Consider the following 8,866-nt stretch of genomic DNA (forward strand, 5'->3'; position numbering starts at 1 on the left):
GTAGATCATGATCTCTATCCCTATCATATGCAACTCATTACTTCAAATCACCAATCTTTTCCTTTCTATATTTCAATTATGTATATTTTATTAACTTATTATGATCCAACCTTAGCTATTATTTTATGTTTGAAATTATAAGATTTAATTATTTTTTAAAATAATAAAAGTGCTTAACCTGTCTTTAAAAATAGGATATAAATAAAGTAATATAAGACATATGTACTAAAAATATGAAGAATGAGAAGCAATATATATAGTTTTGCATGTCAATTAATACTTTTTTCGAGTATAACAAAATGAAAATTGAACTTTCGATCTCTAGAAAGAATGGACATGTCAAATTAATGTTGGACTAAGTTCACTTGACCACTTTAATAAATATTTAATGACATAATGGATTGAGTTGGGAGTAGTTTACTTTCATTATTCAAAGAAGGTTAATTCATTAGGGTAACATAATTGATACCTAATATTATTTAATACAAATGAAGAAACTGATTCAGGTTAATTTGTCATCATCAATAATTACACCTAATTATATCTTTTAAAAAATATCTATAAGTTCAATTTTAGTTTTTAATTTCAAGAGAATATGGGCAAAATCTCAAAACCTAAGAATTGAAATTTTCTTATAATTTGCAACGGTGACCCCTTCAGTCGAATAATCTGTTTTTTCTTTTTAAGGCTTTGATGTATTTCTCAATTAAATAATTTTTAAAAAACCCCAACTTGCTAATATAAAGAAAATTAAAATTTTATTAGTTTGTGTAAATAGTTTTATTTATTTTTCTATTTTTTTAAATCCCTATATATATATATATATATCGTAATTAGGGATTTTGGTTGGGTATAACTTAGTTTTACGTAACAACCAAAAATACTAAAAAATTTCAATCTAGTGGAATCATAAAAAAATTTAAAAAATTTATTAAAAAGGGAAAGAAGAATTTGTCATTATAATGAGATAATTGGTTAATGCCAAATAGTAGACAAAGGGAAAAGGTCCAAACTTTAGGTTGCAATACCATCTAACTCGGGACATTCTCAAATGAATTTGTTTGAAATTCCATCATTAGTCAAAGCCAATACGATTGCGCCATTTGTCGGGATCGGATTGGCAAAAATAAGTCATTTACTAATAATATTGAAAATGGATTAGCTAAATAATTAAGATATATCTTTTTCTTTGGGAAAGCCATTCTTCTTTAGGGCTCAATGGTCAAGATCACTTACTCCATTTTCATCTCTATCTCTATGTTTGGTTTTGGGTTTGGGAGAAGTTTTAAGTTTGGTAATTTGGTAATCAATTATTGTTTTGTTCAAATTTTAGAACTTTCATATTTCATTTTTATTTGTTATATAGTCTTTGAATACTACATAATTTTATTATCCTTCTTGTTGTTACATTTTTATTTTTTTTTAGGGCAATACAAGCGAACTAGAAAAAATAGATAAACTAAGAACTCATTTGGTAACCATTTTGTTTTTAGTTTTTGGTTTTTGAAAATTACTTCTATTTCCTTCACACTTTTTTACCATAATTTGCATATTTTTTTTTTAAAGTATAATGGTTGAATTCTTTGTCAAATTCTAAAAACAAAAACAAGTTTTTAAAAGTTACTCTATTTAGTTTTCGAAATTTGGCTTTTTTTTTTTTTTTTTTTTTTATTTTTTTTTTATAACAATTGGTAAAAAGAAGATAACAAAAGAAGAAATCTGGAAGTGTTTGGAGGTAATGTTTATAGACTTAATTTTTAAAAACAAAAAATAAAAAATCAAATAGTTACCAAACGAAACTTAAAATATTACATCACGTGAAACAAGTATAGAAAACTACTCACATAAGGAGTAAAAAGAAGGGAATTAGACTCATACATTTTCTGAAGTGCTTTTGATATTTTAATAGTGCATTTAAATAAACATTTTACATAAGGTTAAGCGACTATTTGCCCATAGTCGAGCAACCTCGTTGCATCTTCTAGTGTTGTTTTTGTTAATCATAATTGCTTTTGATCTTCCTTTGAAGAGTCTCCTATCTTTTGAGATTCTATTTTTACTCTGTGGTTATTGAATGTTATTAACTCTGACTTAGATGGTTGATTTTTGGTAGACTCTTTCGGTCCCTCTTTTTTTTTAGAATATTCTCTTAGAAAAAGTGAATATTCGTTCAAAGAGATCAAATTCAAAATAGATGACTTGAGTATAAGGAAATTGAATAATGTTCGAGATGAACATGATTTTTTTTAATATATAAATATAAAGAAAATAGAAGCCAAAATGAAGAATTTAAATTAGAATAATAATTTTATGAAGATTATAAAGTACGCAAAAGAAATATTGGAAAGTTTTACACCCAAGAGTAGATTCACCTCCTCCATTTCTGCTCTAATTAATTAAATAATAAATACTAATAGGGTAAGTAGAAAGAAAATAATTTAGAAAATATTGTTAATACATACATCACCTCATTATTATAATTATTATTGTTATTGAAACAATCACCTCATTAATTAGAAATTAGACTTAAAAAATTACTAAAATAAAGCTGACTTTTTTGTAAAATTTTAATATCTAAAAGTAAGTAATGCCAAAAGTAGGCACTCACACGTGTATTGACATTTTACTTGGAATTCTTTCAATATTAAAAGAGAAAAACAATCGATTTTTATTTTTTTAGACTATCTTAAATCTTTTATTTAAAAATTTTCCAAACGTATTAATCGATTCAATTATGTGTTAATTATAAAGAAAGTCAAGCTCATTTATTTGGTAGGAAGAGGCCCACGTTAGGACTATTTTAAGTGAGCAAAAGATTCAAACACATAATCTTTCTTCAACCATTACTAAGAAAGATCCTTGAAATTGATTTACTTCTAAATTTAACCTAAATCGCAACATTCGAAGTTTGTTTATTTAGTTCGTAAACTTTAAAAAGTATCTAAAATGTCTCTAACCTCTCAATTTCGTGTTAATAAATCACTAAATTTGGAATTATATTTGTATTACTTATTCTATTAGATAACTTCATATTCAAAGGAAGGAAGAGATAATAAGGATAATGATTTTTTTTTTCAGAAAAAGATTTTTTAGAAGGATTAGCAAAGAAGTTGTTACATAATAAATCCATAGCCCATAGACTTGTTACACGAAAAAAAAAACATTGATTTAAATTTTTTTTCCAATACGATATATTCAAACCACAAACTTAACCAATATGAACACATATTACATCCTAATTAAGCTTGATAACTATTTCGTTTTTTGTTTCTGATTTTTAAAAATTAAGCTTATTTTCTTCTCATTTCTTACAATAATTTGAAATAATTTGAAATAATTTGCATCTTCTATCAAGTACAATGATTGAATTCTTAATTAAATTTCAAAAACAAAAATAACTTTTTAAAAGCTATTTTTTTAGTTTTCAAATGTTGACTTGATTTTTTAAACAACTAGTAAAAAGTAAATAACTATGTCTATAAACTTAATTTTTTAAAAACAAAAACAAAAAATCAAATGATTATCATAGTTTTCTTTCAGTTTGATATTGTATGGAAGTAGAGTTTTGAACATTTGACCTTATATTGCCTTGTTTAGTTAACTATCGGTTAAGAAAAAAAAATCATAATTTATTAAAAAAAATGAGATAAGAATTTATAAAGTGTTGCATAATAATTTAAAGGCTAAAATACTTTTTTGGTACATGTGGATTGAAACTCCCATGTCCAAATTTAGTCCTCTTACTTTTATTAAATCTTAAAATTAATCCATCACGTTAGTTTCTTGTTAACTCTTACAAAAACAATGTATTATCCATTAGCTTTCCCTCTATAAATTTTGTTTTTCTATTGAACCTTATTGTTATTATTCTTCTATGATAAAAATTAACAAATTTGAAAGTTCATATACTCAAATGGAAAGATATCCAAAGAACAAAAATATTGAATAAAATTAAAGGGCAGTTTCGAATGCAAAGAAACAAAAGCCTTAGTAAACAAATGCCAGGGAATTTGATGCAAAATAGTGACGTTGAGAGTAGAAAAATATAAAGGCAAAGACAAAAAGTAAACTCAGTAGTTTAGTCATTTATTGCCCATCAATGTATATGACCACAGAAATTGCATCAATCAATGGCCTCTTTTTCTCAACTGTGTATCTTCTCTCTCACATCTCCCCCTCTCTCTCTCCTGCTATTTCATCACTGTTTCTTCCTAACCTCTTCTCAAGCATTTCAAGGAAAATTCTCCTGCAAAATTACCAGATAAACTCAGCAGACGATACGTATCAATATAATAGTTATATTTCTAATTTCTTACCTCTACACCACAGTGCTCGATCAGATATCATCGTGTTACTTGCGTTTGATGTGCATTTTTTTAGATTGGGGGATGGGTGGCAAAAAGAAAACTGAAGTCAAACAGAGCCTCTAAAAAAGTCAACTCTATGATCATCAACAATTCATATTAGGATTGGTCCATATCATATAATTCTCACCTTATTCATTGGTGACTTGGGAGAGATATGCATTGACTTAAGCAAGTACTGACTTTTGGTGCCATTTACCACTAGGATTTAGAGTTTATCAAGTGCAGCTTTTATTTTCCCAGTTAGCAAACTTTTTGTTCTTATCGTTCAAACTATTACTAGAAGGCCTTAATGACATGTTGGGTGATCTTACGTACCCTCATTTCCTTCTGTGGTCATATGACAACAAGCAGTCCAAATCGACTTTTTATAGCGTTTTTTATAAGGTTGAAAGAACGCTATAAAAAATCAGTAACTTTCAATAATATCGTCTACGACAACATTTCGAAAACACTATAGAAATTAGGATAGAATTTTTTCAAAACTATCATAGGTGATATTTGTTGTAGTGACACTCAAATCTCCTAAAAACTAAGGGCAGCTACCATTTACATAACCCCATTTACCGACTTGCTTTTCTGCTCTTTTGTTAGTTTTGGTAATTTGAGTTTCAGATCCGTATGGACGTTGTCTATGTCTCACTCTACGGCATAATTGATCATCCAAGCAGGAAGTTTCAAAGGTTTGGACATAAAATAGAAAGACTAGAATTACTATTACCTATTTCGCCATGTGTCTCAAGATCTTCGGCATACGGCTGATGTCGACAGGAGACTAGAATTTGGACAGTTTTGCCCTCTGAAATGTAAATACTGGAATTTTAATATGGGTGGGTTGTTTAGCAGACACCTGGAAAACAGTAACAACCAAACAAAAACAGCTACTTTTTAAACTACCAGTTCACACAAATAGAAACCAAAAGTCAATGGCAGTAAACAATTTAGCCACCTTTCTGAAATTTTGCATTAAGGCAAAAATAAGACTTAAAAACAATGGTAGTTGTAAATTTGTTGTCAAGTTCCCATTACAAAAGAGAGATTTTACGACCACAGCCATACACTACTTCCCAGTCCCTGTACATGGCCACAATTATGAAAGAGTTGAAAGAAAAGCTACTTGGTCTTGCAAAGCCATTAACATAAGGCTTAACAAATGATTAAGTCCTTGACACCATTTTCCAATTTTGTCTTTAATGATTTAAAAGTCTAGAAATTGACAAAATGGTACATACATGATAAACAAAATTGAAAAATGGGATTATATGTTAAGGGCCAAATCATATATCTAACCACAGCAGATTGTTTTTTTTCCCTTTGTTTATGGTACTTTGGATGGCCCAAAGGCCAAAAGTAGCTTTCATAAACAAACCTTTCAGGAATAAATACAAGAGGTCCAGTCTAATTTTACTGTTAGACTAATGAAAGTTCTTAGTCTTAGGGGCCGAACATAGAGTTTTCAAGTTCCATATCACAAGGCATAACATAACTATTCATAAAAAATTTGGTATCAACTTTGAAAATTATATAAAGCTCCGTAGCTTCCACGAAACAAAACTAATTCTAACTGCCTACTTTCCTCACCTGTGATGAACGAACAATACCGATGCACCTCATTAGTCAGCATATAATACAAAGGTTCATTTGGAAATGAAGAAGGCCATCCTCATTGAACTGCAAAGTCAAACAAGAAAAGCTCCATATATATCATCAACCCAACAACTAGCTTTACTTTTTTTACCTTTACACACGCGAGCCACACTCTCAGGACACGGCCATGATACAAAAGCAAAACCATGCAGTTTTTCTTCTCCCCTGTTTAAATAAAGTTCAACATAAAGAAGATTGGTCAAATGTTCTTACCAGCAATATTTGATCATCATACAACGCGTACAATATATTTTCTCCAACATTCCATACTTTTAATTTTGTTTTTGTTCAGATTGATAACAACAAACTTGTCCCTTCACACATCAACTTGTTCCACTTCATGAATTGTAGTTTATATGAATGGAACTAACTACAAACATTGTTTTTGTATACTTTTCGGCTGTTTTCTTGATACCCCACTTAGAAGGAAGCGATATATTAATCATAATTAGGGATTTAACAAAGGAAAACATGAGATAAACGAGGAAGGGGTGGATGGATGATATAGTTCAGGAAAAATTTCACTTCTAACATTCAAACAAAGAAAACCAGTTCCTGATTTGGGCAAACTTCCAATCGTAATTGGAAATTTGATGGTATTTTAGGAGGATAATCAAATGGTGACATATGATTAGGTTTAATACCTATAAAACCGCCCCCAAAATTCCAACCATTACGAAACAGAAGTCGAAATTTCAAGCATAATTCAACTACTCGATTAGGGTTAACAACTAAAGAGCTATAATTATAATTAACAGAGCAAAATGCGGGAAAAAAGAAAAGTGGTTTACTGGTAATGACGACTCAGACGGACTAGAATTTCTCGTCTTCCGTCAAATGCTAAAACTTTCATTTCCATTATTCGGAAAAAGTTCAATGTTAAATCACTACAAAATATTTTCGCAGCCTGTGTATTTTCCTTCCCTAATCCACATTTCTTCCCTTTGATATCGTTTTTGAGTTCGTTTATGGTAGGAGTGTTCGTGGGTTGGATTAAGTTGAAGATCTTTTTTGACTCAATCCAATTGTTCGGGTGGTTAATTTCTTCAACCCAAATAACCATTCTTAAAAAATAAATCTAACCAAACCCAACCATAAAACATTTAGATTGGGTTGGTTCGGGTTGATTGGGTTAGTTGTTAATATGTAAGAATTTGATTTAATTATTTTTCATATATTGAATTAAGATTAACAACTCAATTTCAATTTATATAATGTATATTTTCTTTCCAAAGTGTTAAAAAACTATTTTTAGGAGTTGTTGGAGAATAAATTATAAAAAAAAATGATAAAACTTAAATAAATATATGTATATATGACTGTATCATAAGTAAAAAATATATATTGTAAAGTTAATAATAAGTTCGTGTTGATTTTGGTCATTTTTGATGAACCCATGAACCAACCCAATAAAAAAAAAATCATTTATTTGAACTTAACCCAACCCAAATGAGTTGATAACTCAACTCAAATCGCCATTACAGGAAATCTGACTTCTCTCGACGTCACATTTCGTCAAAAAGTATGAAAAATTCGTCGGGAGATCCTCTCCCGATGCATAAATGGTCGTTGGGAGTTTGGTCGAGAGAAACCCATTGGGAGAGGATCTCCTGACGCACTTTTAAACGGCGTCGGGAGTTATGGGGGAACTCCCGACGCATTGTAGTGCGTCAGAAGTTCCCCCTAACTCCTGACACCACGTAAGCGTCAGGAGTTCCCCCTAACTCCCGACGCCACATAGGCGTCCGGAGTTCCACCATAACTCCCGACACTGTTTTAGAGTGCGTCGGGGGATCCTATATGTATCGTTTGTAATTTTTTAAAATTTGATCTGAAAACTTGTAAAACATATTATACCAAATAAAGATTCACATAAACGAAAATGAAGTCCATTTTATAACAAGTAAAAAATTACTATATCCAAACGAAGTCGATAAACATTCATATCACAAATACATAAAAGAAGTAAAATCAAAACAACATCTAGAACATATCTTCAACAATTGTCCCAGCTCATCTCCGAACAACATTCTACAATAAAACAAAAACATTGAAATATTATATCGATAAACATCCACAACACGTTCAAACTCCAATACGGGTGGTAATGAACATCAAAACGAGAAAACAATGATGACCAACACACATAAAACTCAAATTTGTCCCCAAAATGGTTTGAGGAATGAATATATGAAACTGGGTGTAACTTAGACTGTAGCTAACTATTGCTCTTTGCATTAATAATTTATGTTTAAAAGGAAAATAGAGAGAATCACCCCAATAAAACAATACTACTTTCTTCATATTTTGCTTCTAATCACAACAACGAAGACAATAAATGATAAAGTTGTTTCTTCTTTCTTGGACAACAAACAGAGTTTTTTAGATACCAAATAAACCAAATGGAGAGAATAAGAGTAAGAAAGTGAGCAAAAAAAAATATGTGAGAAAAAAAACAATTAAAAAACGGGAGAAAAAAACAATTAAAACAATATGTGACGCCAACAAAAATTTAAAAAGCTAATCAAATTGCATTGGAAAAAAAATGGTCATCCATACAAAAATTTTATAAATCAACTTTTGATCATCCTTACAAAAATCTCATAAAACAATATGTAATTTTAACTTTAATTGTATATGTGTGTGGTATGTGGCATCATTATCATCATCATTGATCAAACCATTTTGTCAATTTGTTAAAAAAATTTCAAATATTTGAGAGAGAGAGAAAATGAATGTGGCTGAAATAAGGGGCAGATGAAAGTCTAAACTTTAAAGAATAGTAGAGGAGAGAGCAAGAGGCAAGGAGAGAGCGAGATTCATGGACTGTGATTAGGCTTTTGAAAAATCAAGGC

At 29.7% G+C, this 8,866-nt stretch overlaps 1 long non-coding RNA gene across 6 annotated transcripts; it reads right to left on the reverse strand.

The window, feature by feature from the left end:
* Nucleotides 1-4,060: 4,060 nt before the first annotated feature.
* On the reverse strand, nt 4,061-6,951 carry LOC120081884 (uncharacterized). Of its 6 annotated transcripts, none has more exons than XR_005482978.2 (5): nt 6,803-6,950; nt 6,103-6,176; nt 5,946-6,035; nt 5,086-5,214; nt 4,061-4,246 (listed from the first exon to the last, which is right to left on the reverse strand). It is a non-coding gene; the product is annotated as an uncharacterized LOC120081884 (long non-coding RNA). The 6 variants fall into 6 exon arrangements; XR_016530414.1 differs by lacking the exon at nt 6,803-6,950 and adding an exon at nt 6,656-6,703; XR_016530415.1 differs by lacking the exon at nt 6,803-6,950 and adding an exon at nt 6,282-6,595.
* Between the last annotated feature and the right edge of the window lie 1,915 nt (nt 6,952-8,866).

Source organism: Benincasa hispida, chromosome 7 (genome assembly GCF_027475165.1).
Source record: "Benincasa hispida cultivar pf3 chromosome 7, pf3_genome.v1.1, whole genome shotgun sequence".
NCBI classification, from domain to species: domain Eukaryota; kingdom Viridiplantae; phylum Streptophyta; class Magnoliopsida; order Cucurbitales; family Cucurbitaceae; genus Benincasa; species Benincasa hispida.